Raw genomic sequence first — 21,503 nt, 5'->3', positions numbered from 1 at the left:
AGCCTGAGGTTGAGGCTGCACAGTATAGCACCTGGCAGTAAGAAGACCTGGGGGAAGCCTGACCTTTACTGGAGTGACATCTCAATAAGCACAAGCCTCAGTTTCTCATACCTAAAAAGAGACAGTCTGTCTGATGACGACTTCTCCATTCCCTTAAAATTTAAACTTCCATTAATGTAAGAACAGAACCATATGAACTTAATTTTGTAAGATTTTATTTTAAGATAATTTTGGGGAAAACTGAGGCCTTCAATATATTCCTTGTCTTCTGCTGTCCTTTCCTTTCCTCCTAAATTCAAATAAGTTTAGGAAGTTGCATATCACATTTCCCACTTCAAGATCCACAATATAATTGTCAATGCTTACTCCAAGTAGATCAGAAAAAAAACTATGGTTTGGGTACCAATCATCTACTTTGGTGGTTTGGTCAAAATGTGTCCAATTGGGAGAATGCTAAATTCTCTTTAAAACTGGTCTCTCATACTCATGTAGAAAATTTATTTTTAAAATATCAAAGAAAATAATCAAAGATAAAACTTTATGCCAATTCTTAACTTCTAGCTTCTCCCCTCAGTCCCAAAATCATCCCTCCAGACCAAACAACTATGACAATAATATGACAATGATTAGTTGAATAATTACTGTAGTATTCAAAATAAGCAACATTAGAATTTGACAATACGAATACCAAGCTGGATTCAGACATTTTTGGAATTAATGAGAAGGAATATAAATAATTAAACTAAAGATTTTCAGTGACACTCCCCCAATTTATGCCAGGTAATTTCTTTTTTATTTTTTGAAGAGGATTAACATTCATAAGCAGTTAGCACCCTTGACTTATGTTTAAATGCCATATTTCTAAAGTTCAATTTTAATATTCTCCTGTTAATTTTAGAATGATTAAATACATTTTAAAAATAAAACTACGCAGTGTGGTGAGGTTTTACATCCATTTGAAATCAAAGCACAACATCCATTCATTATGAATTTACCTGTTCTGCACCCTGGGGGAAATCAGCATTAGTTGAGAGTATGCATGCCATCTCGCCTAATCACAAAATTGCACTTCACAGATAATCACTTAGCACAGGAAAACAAAGTGAATGCTGTAATTCCATTTCATTTAAGTTTAGGAATCAAAATGGACAGATAAGAATAGGAATATTAAAGTGTCTAAAGATTCTAAGAGAGGAACAATGGGCTATCTGTTAGTCTGTCATAATCAATCAGCCAACCTAAATTAAAACCATATGACAGGGCAACAAACTAAACACAATAGGCCCCTTATACTGGTATTTGTGTCTCTCTGATTTGCTCTATTCACAGCCTATTGTTATACTCCAGTGTGCAAGAGAAGAGAAAATGACATGCTTTTCTTAGTCATTGAGCATTTGAAACAGGTAATTGAGCCAAAAACCCTAAGATAATCAGTTCTTTAATGGTTCATTATAAATTGTTGCACAAATGGAGTAAACTGTTTGGTTAGCAGTACAGAAGAAATAAGGCTTCTGAAGCAAAATAATCTCTGAAGGTCAAAATTATTTGCATAGTAAAATAAAATAATGTCAGATCTTCCAAGATTTTCAGTACTGTTTTTTAAAACTGGTAATTTTGTCAATGGGAGAAGCATAAACTCTTTCTGGCTATGACAAGTTGGGACTGATATAATGAGAGGAAATGCTTAAGCAATCTGTAAGGTAGTTATTATGCCTACCCCCATTTTACAGATGAGAAAACTGATACTCAGAAATTAAGGAGCTACACTAGGTAATACAGAATCTGAACTCAGGCAGTCCTGACACCAGAACCATATAAACTCTCTCAGCCACTATTACTCAACTTATATTTCTTTGAGTATTTAAACACTATGGATTATAAGCTGTACCTTTATTTTATGTATCACTGAAAAATATTTTTTAGAGAGTGCAATTAAATATGTATAAATCATAACCCCTTGTAACACGCATTATTATCTTATAACAATGTTGGGAAAATAAGAAGCCATGAAATAAAGTATACAAAAAATGTATCCAGTTCTCAAGATCAAAAATTCTTTTAGTATGCTTTTTGCATGAGCTCCATGTTTAGAAATCCTCCTTTCCAAACAAATTGAGGAACAGTAATTGGTTTTTCAACTTTTACAAAAGTCAATGGTAATGATACATAGGTGAGCTAACAGCCAACTGAAGCTTTGTGTCCACATGATAACATGTCACTACATTGAATTGATTAGTTTGTTCTGTTCCAAAGCAAAACACTTTGAAGTTTCCAAAAGCTGTGAAGCTTTATTGTGGGCAATTTTTATTTCTTTAGTGTCTAGAATATTGAAAATAGTTTCTGGATACCACTCCTACACAAAACCACATACTTGCCATTTTTAAGGTATTCTGTAGATTAAAAACAAAACAAAACAAAACAATATTGGCTGGGCGCAGTGGCTCACGCCTGTGATCCCAACACTTTGGGAGGCCAAGGCAGACAGATCACCTGAGGTCAGGAGTTCGAGACCAGCCTGGTCAACATGGTAAAATCCCATCTCTACTAAAAATACAAAAATTAGCTGGGCATGGTGGCATGCACCTGTAATCCCAGCTACTCAGGAGGCTGAGGCAGGAGAATCACTTGAACCTGGGAGGTAGAGGTTGCAATGAACCAAGATCGCACTGCTGCACTCCAGGCTGGACAACAGAGTGAGACTCCGTCTCAAAAAACAAAAAACAAAAACAAAACAACACAAAAAACCAATATGTGAAATGTGAGATTAATTTGAACAACGGTTGCATGAAGGGAGACTCTGATATAAAACTGGCTTGGAGAGACTGGGACCAACAGAGAAGCAGGAAAAAATGACCAACCTTGGGGGTCGGCCATATCTTCTTTAAACTTCCTTTCATTCACCCATAAACACACATCACTGGTGGAATGATCACTACTCATAGTCAGTTTATTGCATTTGTGAATATCTCAAATTATTAGAAAGTTCTTTCTATTGAGGCCCTAATATACTTCTCTAACTTTTACTTACTAATTACAGTGCTAAAAGCAAGCCTTTAAAAATAAGGCATTTTTATGCATTTAAGTGAGCTCATGTAAGTAAAGCAGTCCTAATAATTTCAAGCTAACATAGTTTATTTATGTTATGTGTTATTAATATATCTAGAATCTACTAGGTAATATAGTATATGTTGAAAATAGAAAAAGGACTAAGGAACGATATCTGTAGTTGAGAGTTGAAAGTCAAAATGAGGATGACAGTTCCATGTATATTTATAATACCAAATGCAGGGATGGAACACAAGACAAAGGGTGGCTAAGTCTGTCTAGGTCTGTCAGGGAAAGTTTCATCCAAGAGAGGAATTGTACAGAATCCTGGAGGTTGAATAGTATTTTGAAAAGCAGAGAACAGGATAAAAGAGGGAACATTTCTATCTAGTCTGATTTTAACTATAAATAACATAGGATTGTCTGTATATTTCTTTACAGTTATTGTGGGTTCTTGACACTTTATCATCTTTGGTGCACTGTCAGGGTAATCAGTAAGAATGACTACAAATTGTCCATGAGGCAGGGAACTGAGAGATGACAACAGATCAATTCCACACTATTGTGACCCAGGTGTGTGACGGTGCTTGTAAAATTAAGCTTGCACATGTCCATACTCCCTCCCCTCCACGCAATACACACATACCCAAACCCCAAGGTTGGTCATTTTTTCCTGCTTCTCTATTGGTCCCAGTCTTTCCAAGCCAGTTTTATTTCAGATTCTCCCTTCATGCAACCGTTGTTCAAATTAATCTCACATTTCACATTTTTGTTATACCTGAAAACATCCTCACAACTCTCCAACAACAAGAACATTCAATAAACTCCTGTAGAGGGACTTGCAATAACATCTTTCAGATGGGTGATGAAATGAAGGGCATCTCCATTTTTGACTTAACATCTGACCAGAAAATTGTTAGTGAGGTGCAATGATGGGAATTTGGGAGGCTGTGAGTATATCATCTCAGAGATCATAGTAGTCAAGAGAAAAAAATGTATTTAGATATGTTGACTAGGCAGCTCAGAAGTTTCTGGGAAGTTATTTCCTAAGTTTGTGGTTAGAGATTTAAAAAAAAATATGGCTACAAGAGAAAAAGGTCTCACAAGCCAGACTGAGAACACAATAGCAAGTTGCCCTAATTAGGAAGAAAAGGGAGTGGTAACTAGATAAATGATGTGACTGCCCAGGGAACTGTCTGATAAGCTCAGGTTCACAAAAGTAAAGTATCAACAACAGAAGGAGCAGCACAGAGTCAGACTGAATGCAAGTAAATGGCTCCAGCCAGAGAACCACCCTAGGAAGGCCAAAAGAAGGAAAAGCTGAAGCTTTTTAAAAGCTAAAAGAGAACAGAAGGGCTTTCAGCTGTGTGTTTCATGTGGAAAGAATGAAGCAGAGATAGGCCTCAAACACAGAAATAAATAGTTTAATGAAAACAGACAAAATAGAAAAAGCTATTCGATTATATTTTCGTTTTTATCTTTTCTAGAAAAATAGATCATCGTTAAACTAAAAGAAAAAAAATAAGAAGTAACATATCAAGAAGAAAAAAAAGTCTAGGATGGATGAGAAAGGGGCTTTAAAGAAATTATTTTCAATAGGCCCAAATGAATTATAGACGAGTACTTAAAAGCTTATTTTTAACTTTAAGTATCAGGAGAACCCGCTCCCGATGTTTAACGTGGGTTTTTTTCCATTTCCTAAGTGTCTCGGCTGGGTTGAGAAATAAAGGGAACAAGCACAAGAGAGAGAAATTTAAAGTCGGATGTTGGGGGAGACATCACATGTCGGCAGGATCTGTGATGTTCCCCGAGCTGTAAAACCAGCAAGTTTTCATTAGCGATTTTCAAAAGGGGAGGGAGTGCACGAATAGGGTGTGGGTCACAGAGATCACATACTTCACAAGGTAATAATATGTCACAAAGCAAATGGAGGCAAAGGAGATCACAGGACCACTGGATGAGGTGAAATTAAAATTGCTAATGAAGTTTTGGGCACGCATTGTCATTGATAACATCTTATCAGGAAACAGGGTTTGAGAGCAGATAACCTGTCTGACCACAATTTATTAGGTGGGAATTTTCCTCCACCTAATAAGCCTGGGAGCACTACAGGAGACCCGGGCTTATTTCATCCCTTCAACCATAAAAGACGGGACGCCTTAAAAGGGGCCATCTATAAGCCTACCTTCAGTGCACGTTCTCTTTCTCAGGGATGTTCCTTGCTGAGAAAAAGAATTCAGTGATGTTTCTCCTATTTGCATGCGGCCAGTTCAAAGTTACTTCTCTTGTTCCCTGAACATCGCAGTTATCCTGTTCTTTTTTTAAGATGCCCAGATTTCATATTGTTCAAACACACATGCTCTACAAACAATTTGTGCAGTTGATACAATCACAGGGTCCTGAGGCAACATTCACCCTCCTCAGTTTAAGAAGATGACGGGATTAAGAGATTTAAGTAAAGACAGGCATAGGACATCACAAGGATATTCACTGGGGAAATGATAAGTGTTCATGAAATCTTCACAATTTATGTTCAGAGATTACAGAAAAGACAGGTGTAAGAAATTATAAAAGTATTAATTTGAGGAACTAATAAATGTCCATGAAATCTTCACAATTTATGTTCTTCTGCCCCGGCTTCAGCTGGTCCCTCCGTTCGGGGTCCCTAACTTCCTGCAACATTTAAGAAAACATCTATCTCAATATCCTAACAGAATGATGTTTGCTTAATGAAATTATTCTAAAGCCCTTTTGTAAGAAGAATAGAACATATTCTAATAAGAATTGAAAAATGTAACAAAAGTAAATAAATTCTGCTCTACTTGCTATTAAAATATTCTATAAAATGTTGATATTTTAAAATATGGGTGGCTGTGAAAGACAAAAGAGAGAGATCAGTAGGCTAGAATTAGTGACCCAGAAATCTACTCTATTATATATCTAAAATATAAGTCTTAACGGAAATCAGCATCAAAGGTGGAGATATCATTTAAAAATAATTAACAAATTGGCCAGGCACGGTGGCTCATGCCTGTAATCCCAGCATTTTGTGAGGCTGAGGCGGGCGGATCACGAGGTCAGGAGATCGAGACCATCCTGGCTAACACGGTGAAACCCCGTCTCTACTAAAATACAAAAAATTAGCTGGGCGCGGTGGCGGGTGCCTGTAGTCCCAGTTACTTGGGAGGCTGAGGCAGGAGAATGGCGTGAACCCGGGAGGCAGAGCTTGCAGTGAGCCAAGATTGTGCCACTGCACTCCAGCCTGGGTGACAGAGCGAGACTCTGTCTCAAAAAATAAAATAAAATAAAATAAAAAAATAATTAACAATTAGTAACGATTAGCAATATAGGGGAAAATACTACTTGAAACAATATTTCCTCTCTTATACTAAAATAATTACCTGCTGACCAAAAAGTTAAATAAAAATATAAAATCATAGAAAACCTAGAAGAGAACAGAGTGAAATCTTATTAAATCTCTGGTGACAAGATGACTTAGAAACAGGAGGTCATAAATCTGCAGTGATGCAAGAAATCAAATGAGAAAGACTCATTAGCATGATCATGTAGGCACTACCGGTTGACTTGCCAAGGAGTCATATAATAGTCTCTTTAATTTAGCATAGTTAGAGTAGATTTATTTATAATAATTATATATTCTAGGTTGCAGAAATCTAATTATGCTTAATAACTCCAGGTATATAGAACATAATTACTAACATTCAAGGAGAGATCCCTAGGCAGTTTTGGATTCCAGACAAGCAGGTAACAAGGCCTATGTTCTATTATGAAAATTAAGAAAGTTAACATGTATTTACTTCTCAGAAAAAAAAAGAAATTATTTTTTTCATTTTTTAAAACCAGAAGGATGCACCGGGACAGCAGGAGTGTTTGATGGCAGGGCTAAAGCCTTGCTCAAGAAATAGCTTAGGATCTACTCATGAACCCACAGAGCTGTTACAGTTAACACGTGAACGATCCTTTAGTTCTTTTCTAGGCAACTGAGCTCTATGGCTGCTGCAAAACATCTGCTTGAGAAGCAGCAATGCCTCCTGCCAGGAAGATGTTGCTTGAATAAAACAGATACAAAATATACACAGTTATTATCTGTCCATTAAAATAAATAAATTTATTTTTAAAAGCTTTATAAAAAATAAAGTTATTTTTACAAAATGGAGCCTTATGTAGCTAAAGGACGAGAGAGCTATAAAATGGGATTATTTTATGCCATCTACCTCCATACTGAGTTGGCCAAGGATACTCTCCTCAACATACTTTTTCTCCAGCCATTTCTAAGAATGCTTCACTGTCTTTCACGTCAGTCTCTCCCTCTGTTTTGCATACACACTTCTCAGGTAGCCACGTTCCACCCGACCCACACCTCAGCTCAGTGTCACCTATTCTGGGATATGCCTACCCCCACCTGCAGAAGACTGCCCTCTTCTCTGTTTCATAGCGTCCTGGACACTTCTGTCATAAAATGTATCACTGAATATTGCCACCCCTTAATTGTTTATTTGTTCACACATAGCATTACACATTGCAAGACCACAACTTCTCTAACTGCGCATGCACATATAAAAGTGATTAATTCTCATAAACATGTTGCTTCCCTGCAGTTCTAAGGCTCTACATTTTATTTAAGTCTCAGTAATCAGTAAATACAGTATTTCAAGTTCAAAAGTAAAGTCCATCAGAATAATATCTTGGATCACATTTTTAAAAGTGTCTAGCATTGCCTTCCAGAGATGTTTTGGCTAGTACCTTGTTATTCTAAGTGCAATATGGTGTCAGTAGTGATAAAAAGCACGGACAGAGTGCCAGGGAAGACCTGGGCTCTGATCCTGGTCACAGCAAATGCATGACCTGGGGGAAGTTACTTCACCTCTCTGAACCTCAGTGTCCTTTTCTATAAAACAGGCTTCGTGTAATGAATCTCACTGGATTATAAGGAGGATATAAAGTAATTAGTATCATCCTTAGCATACTAGTGGGAGCTGTCACAAAGAGTTCTTAGCACAAGGATGTAGTATATGGGCTTTGTGGTCAGAAAGACCTGGGTTTGAATCCCAGTTATTATTAATAATAATTATTGGCACAATCATCATTACTAATGAAGGGGAATGCTGTTTCTAAGTCTGTTGCCAATTCAGAGCCCTTAAAAACTAAGAGCTATAAAAACTAGCATTATTTGTTCCTTCTACTACCTTATAAAGCCTATGTTTCCACTCCAGAGGAAACTGCTCTTCTATCTACTGTTCTGGTTAACATTAATTAAATGGAGCTGGGTCCATAGGGCTGTGTCTAGTTCCTTCCCTAAAATGAATCAATTAACAGTTGGGAATTGCAGTGGGGAAAGAAGGGTCACCATATCCTGATGTGACTGAATGACAAATGCCACAGCTGGAAAGAGATTAGAGAGCATCTTAGGTCAAGAAAGACTATAAATGGTTGCCCCATGTGTCCAACATAGAGGAAAAAGAAAATTAAGTAAAAATGTCATGGAGTCAAATTCTAGCTAATGAGTACAAGCACTGCAGGCACCCTGAATAGAGGGAAAGAAAGGTCAAATCTGTTTTTCTTAGAAAGCTCCATCGTGTACAGGAGGCTTTATACCTTTAAAAGGATAATGACCTAATTTACATGAGGAACACCAGCATGCAAATTACCTTTAAACTTCTTACAAAAGGTTGGTAGACAAAGGCTAGGTACAGTATTATTCAGAAATATTCTGATAGGCAGCAGGGCTTCTCAGGACAAATAGCATCACTGTTGTCAAATACAATACATTTGCAGTTACAGACACAGGACGAGGTTCTATGTGCTTTTACTTCAAGTTGCTTTAAGTCTCACTGTACTTTTCATACAAACAGATGCTTATTTTTGATTCACGAACAACAAAACCTTTAAAAGCTGTGAAATATTCAGGGTATACCCACTCCAGAAGAAGCAACAGTTCAACAATTGCTGAATCCAATTCAGCGCTGTTGGCCAAGCAACCTGCTGTGTGCAGGAATTGTCCCAGTTATGGCTCAGGGGCACTGAAAGGAGGGAACCTTGGTACTTAGAGACTCCCCCTATTCTTCATGAAGAACAAAGCTGACTGATTCAGTTGGTCCACTCTGGTTCATTAGAATAAAAGAAGAACTTTATGAAAAATCTGATTTTCTGCTTTTTCATCAGGTTGAGATAACAGCTTATATAAAGTAAAATTTATTCCTTTTTGTGTACATTCTTGACAAACACATACACACAACTGAGGACCAAAATTGAGATCCAGAACAATTCCCAAATTTTCTGTGCCCCTTTGTAGACAATCGCTTCCCCATCCCCATTCCTCTGACCATCACTGATTTATTTTCTGTCCCTTATCTAATGTATCATACACATGTAACCTTTTGAGTCTAGCTTCTGTCGGTATAATGCATTTGAAAGTCATCTACATCGTTGTAGGCATGCATAGTTCATTACATTTTTTTTGCTGAGTTGTATTTCATTTTGTTAAGATCCTACTGCTCATCCATTCACCAGCTGAATCCTTTCAGTGGCATCAGTTTACTCATTCACCTGGGAATTAGGGTAGAAGGTCAGCTAGGATTTGTGGAAAGCGGAGATCAAGTCAAGAGTAGTAGGCTCCAATGAGGTGGAGGTCAAAGGAGTCTCCCTATGTTGCCAGGCCGAGTGCAGTGGTGCCATCTCGGCTCACTGCAACCTCCGCCTTCCGGGTTCAAGTGATTCTCCTGTCTCAGCGTCCGGAATAGCTGGGATTACAGCCATGTGCCAAGCCCAGCTAATTTTCATATTTTTAGTAGAGACGGGGTTTCACCATGTTGGCCAGGATGGTCCCGATCTCCTGACCTCGTGATCCGCCCGCCTCGGCCTGCCAAAGTGCTGGGATTACAGGCATCAGCCACCGCGCCCGGCCAAGTTCAGTTTTTGACCTGTTAAGTACAAGGTGCAACTGAGATAACTGAGATATTCAGGTAGGGGTGGATGAAAAGTAGGCAAATAAATACATAGGGTACACAGCAAAGTTTAGATTTAGAGTAGGACATGGACTACAGAGTTAATCTGGGGGTCATCAGTGTCACAATAGTAAATAAAGCCATGTGAATTTATGAGATCCTCTAGGGCTCTCATTTTCCATATGGTAGCCGCTAGCCACATGTTGTTATTCCAATTTAAATTAATTAAAATTTAATACAATTAAAATTTCAGTTCCTCAGTCACACTGGCTACATTCAAGTTCTCAATAGCTACATGTGACTAGTGATTACTAAATTGCAGAGTGCAGAACATTTCCATGATTCCAGAAAGTCGAACTGGACGCCACTGCTCTAAAGAGAGAATTTAACAACAGCAACAAAAACTTTGGACTACGTAGCCAGCATATACGACATATTAATTTTTCTCCATTTATTTGATAAGCTCAAGTTTAATTTTTATTCTTAAATTTTATTATTTACTTACTGAAATTGGCTAACACTTATCGAGCACTTACTTTTAGTCAGATTCTGTGTTAAACATATTATTAATTTTATTTAAACCCCCAAACTCCGAAAATGAGTGCTATTATTTTCCACTTTTTATAGATGATGAAATTAAGGATTTCAGTATGGATAAATTAGGCTACAAACTAATAATAGGGAATTTCTGGAGAATAATTTAGATCAATCCAGGCCTACACATAGATCAATCCAGGCCTACACATGGATTTTCTAAGTAATCATATCAACTGCAAGTAAGTATCACTTTGTCCTTCTCCAGTATTTCCACTTCATTTCATTTTGTGGTGTTAACTCCATTTGCAAAGAACTTCCTGAAGAATGTTAAATACTAGTAAAGTATTTAACTTTAACAAACAGTCCTGTTTTGTTGTTGTTGTTTGTTTGTTTTGAGACAGGATCTCCCTCTGTCACCCAGACTGGAGTGCAGCAGCGGGATCTCAGCTCACTGCAACCTCCGCCTCCCAGATTAAGTGATTCTCCTGCCTCAGCCTCCCGAATAGTGGGATTACAGACATGTGGCACCATGCCAAGCTAATTTAGTAGAGATGGGATTTCACCATGTTGGCCAGGCTGGTCTCTAACTCCTGGCCTCAGGTGATCCACCAGCCTTGGCCTCCCAAAGTGCTGGGATTACAGGCATATGCCACCGTGCCCAGCCCAGTTCTTTTTTTCTTAACCTTGAATGGACTGTGCCTTAGATTATCTAGTTAAACATGATGCTGTTGATTTGAGTTAGTTATTCTTTATTATTTTGAAAGGGGACATTTTTATTTCTAACCAATGATTTTTCACTGTAAGTTGATGTTGAATTTATAAATAATTATAAAACTCATGCTAGATTATAAAAACTGATTCACTAGTAATGTCAAATCATCTTATTTCTATAATAACTTACTCGGATATTTTATATTATTCTTTTGTAAGCTTATTGATTCCATTTTTTTCAAACATTTTATTTAGAATTTTTGCATCCAGAAGACAAAAATAAAACATCATTAATTGCATGTAGGCTCCAAATTCAGATATCCCTGGAATTTATGTACAATTTTGCCACTAACTTGAGGAGTTAGTAGTAAATTCCTTGATGTCTCTACATCTTGGTAAAAGGCTCATTATCACATGTAGTGAATACTAAATGCTCATAAACATCAGCTATTCCATAAGTGGACAGGATCTATAGTATTCTTTCCTTTTCTTGTACAGTCTTTTCCAGCTTTTGGGTAGTAAAATTCTGCAATGTTTGAATAATTTATTGGACAAGTTTTTTAAATTGTATGCATTCTGGAACAGTTTCTGCTTGTGTTTGACAGAAATTTCACCTAAGGTTTCCTGAAACAGTGCTCTCTGGGTGAGAGGGGCAGGTGGGAACTTGGTACATCTTAAACACATTTCCAACTTCAAAGTGTTTCAAAAGTTTCCAATTCAAATTTCAAAAACTATGTATGTGCACATTTTAGGGTAAAGAGGACATTCCAATGAATTCTCACAATCTAAATTATAAAGTAGGTATGTTTCTAATAAAATATATTTCAATACTTAACTAAATTTAATTGTATCTCTGATAAAAAAGAATGCATTTTAACATATATATGCAGGTCTAAATTAATAAACTGATTATTTGCATCACAATGTAATTAGCACACATTTAACATGACAATCCTAATTTTAAAGCAGAAATATTATTAGAAATGATAAGTAAGCATTAAAATAAATATTAAAAACAGAGGACAATTTGTATACTAACTTCCAGCTTTAGGTAAGTAAAAAGTTTCAACCACTATTAAAAGCTGCCTGTTAATCAGAAGGCCACAGGGCAATCATTTTCTTGGACTCTTTTTTAGTATTTGTCCTAGACAAAAGTGATAAAGAAAAAAAGTATAAAACTCTGAAAACTAACCAAGTGCTGCATTTATTTTGTAAAAAGCTGATAAAAATGAACCTAAAAATGGAAATTTAAGATGGAAGAAAATTTAATAATAAGCAAAGAGTAGATTAAACATGTACCATATGGCAACTTTAGCCCATCTTCCTAAAGTGTGCTGTAAACATAACATTAGCATAAACGATTCTGAGCAAAAATGTTCCAAAAGGTGATTTTGCCTGTGGGTTTTTACATTTGGTAGAGCTTTGATGTCATTTTCAAAAGCCATTGTTCTCAGCACTCAAAGATTGTATCTAACCTTCAATTTTTTTGGCTCCTTCCACATTTACAGTGACATTCTCTGGATTATTTCAACACTCAGCATGATAAAACTAAACAAATACAGCATTCTCCAGCATATTTAAAACAAAGTGGAATTCATATTTTATTTAGTAGATTCATAGTCAACCTTCTAGGATTATATATTCTAGCTAAAGAGCTGTGATAAATCTAATAACAAACAAAACAGGTCAAGTAAACTATAACATAATATAAGTGAACATGGATTTGGAGATTGTCAACATCAGGAAGAGATGCAGGCAAAGAAAAGGGAGGGTATAGAGAAAGATTAGCTGTAAAAGATGAAGGAAGATACAAATCTTTTTTTTTTTTTTCTTCTGATCTGCAGTCTCACTCTGTTATCCAGGCTGGAGAGCAGTGGTGCAATCTCAGCTCACTGCAACCTCTGCCTCCCAGGTTCCAGCAATTCTCCTGCCTCAGCCTCCCGAGTAGCTGGGAATACAGGCATGCACCACCACGCCTGGTTAATTTTTGTATGGAAGGTACAAATCTTGGATGGAACAAGAAAAAGAATTTCTTAGGAAGAAACACAGTGGAATAAGGCGCAGAAGAAGAAAAAATGTGGGAAGTGAGGGGTACTGAAGGAATCAACATCACTGCAAAGGAAGGTTAATAAAGGTAAGCAGTGGTAAAGACTGTGGTTCAGTGATTTGGAATTCGCTGATGGACAACTTTAGCATTTCAAGTTGAGGATTTAGAATGCAATAACATAGTCGGGAGTCTTTAAAAATGTACTATCATTTATTTTAGTTAAAAGTACCACACATGTAAAAGAGCACATATAACAAGTACAATTTAAAAAATAATAACCCCAATTGTACTCTCCATACAACTAAAGTAAAGGACACACCATTATCTTTGAAGCTGACTTGTGATCCCCTCCCCAACTACGCAGATTAAATAGAGAAGTGTCAGTGTTTAGTGAGTATTATTTAAGAGGATATAATGGGAGATGCAGAAAGAATAGAGACACTTTAGAGACGAGTAGGAATCCTGGTTGGCAGGGCTCGGTGGCTCAAGCCTGTAAACCCAGCACTTTGGGAGGTCGAGACAGGCGGATCACGAGGTCAAGAGATCGAGACCATCCTGGCTAACACGGTGAAACCCCATCTCTACTAAAAAAAAATACAAAAAACTAGCCGGGCAAGGTGGCGGGCGCCTGTAGTCCCAGCTACTCGGGAGGCTGAGAGCAGAGAGGCAGGAGAATGGCGTAAACCCAGGAGGCTGCGACTGAGCGAAACCCCGTCTCAAAAAAAAAAAAAAAAAAAAAAAAAAAAAAAAAAAAAAAAAAAAAAAAGAATCCTGGTTGCCTTAAACTAAGCAACAAGAGGAATATATAAGAAAGAAAAAAACCTACAACGCACTGTTACTAAGTACGGAAAGGCAAATATGACTCCATTTGTTGTTTATCTTGCTTCTTTGTTTATTGTTGGGGTTGTTTTAGGTTGGCTGATTTTTGCATGAAAGAAACAAAATACTGGTACTACTAACAGAAATAAGAGAGGAACATTTGAAAGGAAAGCCCATGTTTTAGACCCACGGTTGAGGGAATAAGACATTTAAGTGTGAAAACTCCATTAGCAGAAGTAAATTTAAAATGAAGCCAAGATGAAGCCCAGGGGTTCAAGAAACAATTTCTAAAAACTGCCTGTTGACGAAGATGAGACAAATGAGTCTTTTGAGATATAAAAAATCAACCAAAGAGTTCAGATTTGAGGTTGGAGGGCTAAGAAAGAAGTAAATGGAGGAATCGATTGTAAGATGTGAAAACACGGGGAGGAGGAGAACCAGGAGTACTCAGTGTCACAGGTAAAGAAAGAGGAAAGCCTTTGGAAAAGGATGAATTGGGTGGCCTAAGAAAACGCTTCTATATTTTTTACCATCTGGTTAGTTACAGATGCTTGTAAAAGGGAGCAAAGGAGCTGAATCCAGCCTACTGCAAATGAGAAAGAAAAAGGTGAGAGAATAAGAGATGGTCTAGGGACTTCTTCCATTATTTAAAACTGTAAGAAAAGCTTGTGTTGTTTTAAGCCAGTAAGTTTCTCATCATTTGTAAAAGCAGCAAAAGAAAATTAAAATAGACAAGCACTGTTTCATTTATTTCCTCATAGCTCTGTTGAGTTCTATATTGGTATTCTGGGACAAATTTCCTGTTGCAAATAAAACAAAGTTTTCTTGTGTCTTTAAGTGGGCTTCCTGGCCCTTTCTGTCACTTCATGAAAATGAGAATATGTGGTGAGTTAAAAAGCTCAAGAAGCAAAAGGAAAAAAAAAATAGGAGAAGTTAGATTACTGGAAAATTTATTTTGCTTCTGAGTAATCACAATTTTATTACATTTATGTGTTTCCATAACTGAGATGAATAATATTGTCACATGGGATGAAGGGAAGAATGAATAAGCTGTGTGTGTCACTGTTATAAAGAATGTCTGCATGGGACCAACTCTCCCTCCCTCATGTACCAGTCAGGGCTGGCTTCAAATGGCCTTATGACCAGCATTATTCTCCAATGCATCCTGAGGAATAGGAACCAAGCAGAGGCATTTATTACGCTGAAATTATTAGGAGGGAACTTAGATATGTTAAGTAATTATACACTTAAATATCTTCAAATAAAATAAACAATAATATCACTGAGAAAGGCTTCCTTTTTTGTCATAGTTACATTGTCCTGTGTAAAAACCAAACTCACTCTCATGGATCATAGCTTTAATTCTTTCCTTTTGATTCCAATATGCAATTTATATTCCAGCATTCACATACTTAATGGTAAAAATGCTTTTAAAAGGATTAGTACAAGCCAATAATAACTAACAGTATGCTGAGAAAATGAACAGTTAAGCTTTCAAAATTGCTGAGTATAGATGGCAATTCTCAATTACACTACCAATGACATTTTCCTTAGCAAAAATCTACGCTGCATCTAAAGATAATGAACAAATAGAAAGTGAGAACTAGAAAAATGGCCATGGATGATTGTACGTAATTTGGTATCGACTGAATCATAAAGTCTGTGTGTCTGTACGTGCTAGTATTCTTGTAATTGAGAATTTAGATATGCAATTTGACTCCTGGTTTTTGTTATAATAGGTCATCCAAAAATTTAAACGCCACATCTGGGAATATCAACGTGGCTTGGTGACTATGATGCACTTACTTACTTAGCATCAGTTAAAGTGGGTATACTGAACTATAAACTTTGGTAGGAGAGAAGATACAAATTAGAAGAATTTCCTTCAACCTCTATTCCAAGGCTTTATTTAAAGCCTCCCTACTACTTAAAGTATAAATCAGGTTCAGAGTCTCATTAACATAATTTTATTCTTTTGTAACTTTCAAATATTCTGAAAAATTAGCTCATATCCTTCATGTGATTGTACCGGGCTAACCTTTCCTGAATCCCACTTTCATCAATATCCCTCCTTGCTTTATTAAATGGCTTTATGTTTCCCACTATATTATTCATTCAGAAAACATTTTTTGAACAGCAGTTACAGGAAAGACACAGTTTTAGGAAGCAGCAGGGAAACAAGAAAAATAAAATACCATTCATGTGCTCATGGCATTTAGGACCTAATAGAAGATAAAAAAATGTATAAACACAATTATAGGTAGAATGGGACAAATTCTGTAAGAATAAAGGGGCAACTTCATGCAGAACTTGGCATCTCAGCTGAGTCTTAAAGGGTAAATGTGATGCTTAAAATGCAAAGCTGGGAGGAGGCAGGCATTGTAGACAGAAAGACATGCCCAGAGTCAAAATGCAAAGGGCAGTTGACGGAGTATCAGTTATTTAGTTTGGCTGGTTAACAGAATGCCCAAAGGATATGTGTGCAAGTGTGCCAGAGTAAAGCTGGAAGGGGAGCCAGGTCTTGTGTAGAAAGGCCTGGATGCCTGCTTAAAGAAACTATTCAGCAGACAGTGAACGGGAAAGCACTGGAGGCTTCTGAGCAGAGATGGTGTGAGATCATGGCCAGGTTACTGGAAGACTGATGTGCAGGATGGACTGCAGAGAGGAAGGATTGCAGAGAAGATGGACTATAGAAGAGCGAGGACACTAGTCAGAAAGAGTTATAGGGTTCCCATATGGGGCTGTAGCAATAGAAACAGAAAAGATAAAAATAAATGCAAGCTATAGATTTGACAACTAATATGATGAGAATTGAAAAAAGCAGTCAACACTGACAATGAGATCTTACAACTGACCAGGAACCAATTGGTACCATTAATGATGAGTGATCACCAGCAGGAGATGTGAGTTGAGCAGAAGGAATGATGGGCTCTGCTCTAGATATGTTCAGCTCCAGGGCCAGTGGGATATCCAAGTGGAAAAGTCCAGCAGATGTCTAGAAATGTAATTCAGCACAGAGGTTAGGGGAAAGAGTAAAATTGTTCTTAAAGACATGTGTGTGAAAAAAAATCACCAATACAAAGAAGAAAGAAGCCAAGTGAAGTTCTTCTGAGCCAAGTAAAGAGCCATAAAGAGGAGGCAAGAATTCAAGGGATGATAAAAGAGAAGTAATATCCAAATAGAAGGGTTTTAAAAACACTATCAAATATGGAAAAGATGACTATTGGGTAAAATATGGACTGAAAAATAATACAAAATAACATTATTATGCATATCCCATGGCATGGCTACATAGTGCAAATGCAGGCACTATGTTAAACACTTTATATGTTAGATCTTATTTAATCCTGATCCCAGACCATAGCCAGGTTGATTTTTGTGTCATTGTCAATCAACAAATAAGAAGTCTAAGGCTTTTGGAATTTAAAGAATCTGTCCTAGGACATAATGTTATAAGTATGGACAGAGCAGAAATGAGCCTAGTGGTATCTGAACCCAATGGCCATTTTCTCACAATTAACAAACCCCTATGCCCAAATGTCCTAATGCCATGGGATTTCCTTAGCTAAAATGTCCCTCACACTCCTCAAAACCAGCCCTGAGAGTCTAGTTCAAGAACCATCATTTCCACAAAGTCTCCCCAGACTCTTCCAGTACTTTTTCTTTCGAATTTTTTTTTCTTTTTTCTGAGATGGAGTCTCACCCTATCGCCCAGGCTGGAGTGAAGTGGTACCATCTCGGCTCACCGCAACCTGTGCCTCCTGGTTTCAAGTGATTCTCCGGCCTCAGCCTCCCAAGTAGCTGGGATTACAGATGTGTGCCACCACACCTGGCTAATTAGAGAAGGGGTTTCACCATTTTGGCCTGGCAGAATGTTCACAGCATTCGGTCTTTGAGACATAGATGAACATTTAATTATATGTCATGTCCTATATTTTGCACCAGTAATTTAAGTCTATTGTTCTTTTCTGAACTAAATAGCTATCTCCTTCAGACATTTTTATCACCTTTCATATTTCTTCTGTATCCTACGTAGCAAATTGTCAGTGAGTGAAACAGCATGCCCAGTGAGGAAACATTTGTTATGAATCAACTCATGTCTTCAGATTCTAAATGAAATCAAAATTGCACTGAGGGTTAATCAGGCAGAAATGTCCCCAGCTATATGTGTTTACCAAGATGATTCTAAGACAACAGAAGGATAGTCTCAGTCTGCTAAAATGTGCAGGCCTGAATGGACAATGACTAGGAAGGAAAGACAGTGTTCATTGGGTAGGGCTAAGGCAGGCTGCTCCTTGCTAAAAGTTCTGAAAATATACTTGGCTTCTCCTGCAGTTACCACACCCCTGAGATTGTTAGCAAATTAAGGCATGCAATTTTTCCAGTGGACTAACAGTTTAAGCTTAGTTTAGATGGTTTTCTTGCCTTTCATGCTTGATTTCTAAATTCCAAAAGAACCTTCTCCCCCTTTATAGAGCGTATTCTACAAAAAGCATATCTCAAACAAAGCTTTATTATTATTGTTTATAGGATGGAGTCCTTCTTTGGTGTAATGTTTAGACAAACTCTAAAATGTAATCCCTCGGATTCCCTGGCTTATATCTATTTGGCAGCATTTCTCAGGCCTCAGGGCCAGTGTGGCTTCTTGCCATTTCCCATTCAAAGTGAGAAGAGTGGTCCACTTGGTAGAAGCTTGACTGCCCTCGGGGTTAGGGGCACCTTATTTGTATACAGAATATCTAACTTGATGACTGCTAGGATGCATGTCTTTCCCTTGCATTGAGTGCTTGTTTTCAGCTTGATTAAGTATACTCCACTATGTTATTCCAAATGTATCTGAGAAAGTGAATGCCAAACTAAATGCGTTTAAAAGGGTGCTTCTTTCATCATCTGCAGGGAAGCTTCATTCTGATAAAAGGGATAGAATAGCACATTGAAACATCAGAAAATCTTTGTATTAGTGAAAAAATAAAAAGACCATTGCAAGGGAAGCTGATCTTCCACACTCTTTTAGGGTAACAGGAGTATATTATTCAATTTTGGCCTCACCTTATTTGAGATTCTTCGAACTGAACAAAAATGGGGATGGTTAAAATTCCAAATATTGAGATACACATTCTAACATATTTTCCAGTAAAGGTGATATATTTTTGGAGGCCAATAGCATTCTTTGTGGATCTTTGGTTTAATATTTTAGAAAGATGAGCAATTATAACTCAAAGAATGAGCAAAAGATGTATCTTTATCCTCATCTGTGTGTATGTGTGAACAGTCTTTTCTATGCAATACTGGACCAGCTAACTATAACTCAAGTTCAGATGTTTATGCTTAGGAAAAAAACATTTCTATTTTGGACTGTATAAGCTCTCATCAGCATTTAGTTTTAGAAATAGAAACTTTTTTAACTCAGAATTTCTAACAGTAAGACAGATTCTCATTTTGATGATGATAGCTGATTTGAGGAAAATGTTTATTTCCATTTTAAAGTCTTCAAAAACGCACATATAATATCTTTCCATAGTAACAGTATTATAAGGGGGGAAGACACGATGCCGTTTTGGATTTGGTTTGCACAATTCTTATAAAAGGCTTCCTACTTTCTTTAATAGTTTTGTGAAAATCCTTTAATAGGATACAGAGGCCCTGTCCCACTGATAGCTTGAAACCTCTCTACGCTTTCTTCTTTATTATTTGAATCATTTGGGGTTCTCTTTGTATAAATGGAGAGTGTGGTCCACAACTTGGCTGGTGATACATTTGATGTGCCCAACTCTGACTGGATGGACTTGCAAGCACCAGGATCCTCAAACAGCGCCTGAGGTGGAAGCGTCTAGGTGAATGACCACAGGCAGTGTGGTCAGTTGGGAGTGAGGGGCCTTAAGCTCTACACTCTGGCATGTTATCTAGCTACTCTTGGTAGGCAATTGACAACTGTGCTTCTTTAGCCATCATCTCCACAATCAGGGTACTCCAGATACCCACTTCTGATGGCTGCATTATATTCCCATTGTTGATGCTAAGATGTCAGCTTTCCTCCTGGAGGTTCAGCCTCAGAAACTAAACTGGGGCCAGGCCCTTGCTATTGTCTGATAGGTGTTCTACTCTAAAGAACGCAAGTTCTTAGATTCCAGGTTGAGGGCTCTGCCAGTATGCCACGTGACTCTACTAGCCCCCTACCAGGTGTATGACCTTGGATGATTAGTAGACTGCTCTATACTTCAGTTTCTCCATCTGTAAAGTGGGAGTGATAATCACATTACTTACTTAAGGAAATATTTTGAGGATTACTTGTAACATCATTGAGATAATCCTTGGCAAACAATTAAGTACTCCAGAAGGAAATACATTATTTTCATTGCTGTTCTTGCTACTTGAGGTTAGGGTTGATGTGGATCATGGCACAGAACTTACCGCTACCTGACTGTTAACAACATACCATGACTTTTTTTGTCACAGCCTTCTTCTACCTAGCTTCTAAAGCTCAGTCTGTTTTACTTCATTCTCTATATCCTTCCCAGGTTCTGTGGCTTGCTGGCCTAAGTCCTCCTGGGGCAAAGGTCATGCTCAGGTCAGCGACCCCAACTTTGTTTTTCTTAAGGTCTGGTGTCTGGTATTGTCTGCAACATATTTCTTTTAATACCATGAACTTAAAAAAAAAAAAAAAGAACAGAACAGAGAACTTGCATAGTATTTAAAAACACACTCTAATCTCTTATGATGATATACGAGGAAAAGCAAAGTGCTTGCGGTAATTCTACCAGCACTACTAAAGTCCAGCTGAAACCAGTAATCTTCAGATTTTTTATGGGAAGAGAAATTGGTTGAGATTAGGAGTGGAGAGAAGAGAAAAGGGGAAAATAATGAAATATATACTTATCTCTTCAGAGTAGCTCTATAAGCTAGGTATACCAGAGACTCAAAAAGTTTTATTAATTTCTTCAAGGTCAATAGCCTGAAGCTCAAGCTCATCTAAGACTCCAGCACAAGTCGTTGCAGAGACAGTTAAGCCCTTGAACAGTCTGGAAGGGGGGCCTGAATGTGGGCCGACCTTCTGGAAGTTGTCTTTTGTTACTACAACCGCTCTGACACGCCACTTAGAAGTCCAGAGATATCTAAATACCAGCATTCTCTTTGTTAAATGAGTATTTATGTGCCTTTGTCTTCTGATCATCTTCCCTGTTAACACAGTAACTGCTTAAGAGTCTAATGTTAAAACCAACCACACCTGGAACAACAATTTACCCACATCTAGTGCTCAATATCTGTCACTGGAATGAGTAGATGAGCACATAAACATGCCCTCATAAGCATGTCCATTTGTCTATCCATTTGCTGTCTTCCAGACCAATTCATATCCATAATCTGATTTCATCTACCTA

The 21,503-nt window shown here is 37.5% G+C and overlaps 1 protein-coding gene across 4 annotated transcripts in view; it reads right to left on the bottom strand.

The window, feature by feature from the left end:
• The window catches only part of PRKD1 (protein kinase D1), a 372,587-nt gene that overhangs the window by 89,563 nt on the left and 261,521 nt on the right, over positions 1-21,503 (bottom strand). The window lies entirely within an intron of this gene.

This window comes from Macaca thibetana, chromosome 7 (genome assembly GCF_024542745.1).
Source record: "Macaca thibetana thibetana isolate TM-01 chromosome 7, ASM2454274v1, whole genome shotgun sequence".
Taxonomy (NCBI): Eukaryota; Metazoa; Chordata; class Mammalia; order Primates; family Cercopithecidae; genus Macaca; species Macaca thibetana.
The sequence above is the reverse complement of the archived record's forward strand: the minus strand, read 5'-3'. Positions and strand labels throughout refer to the sequence as shown.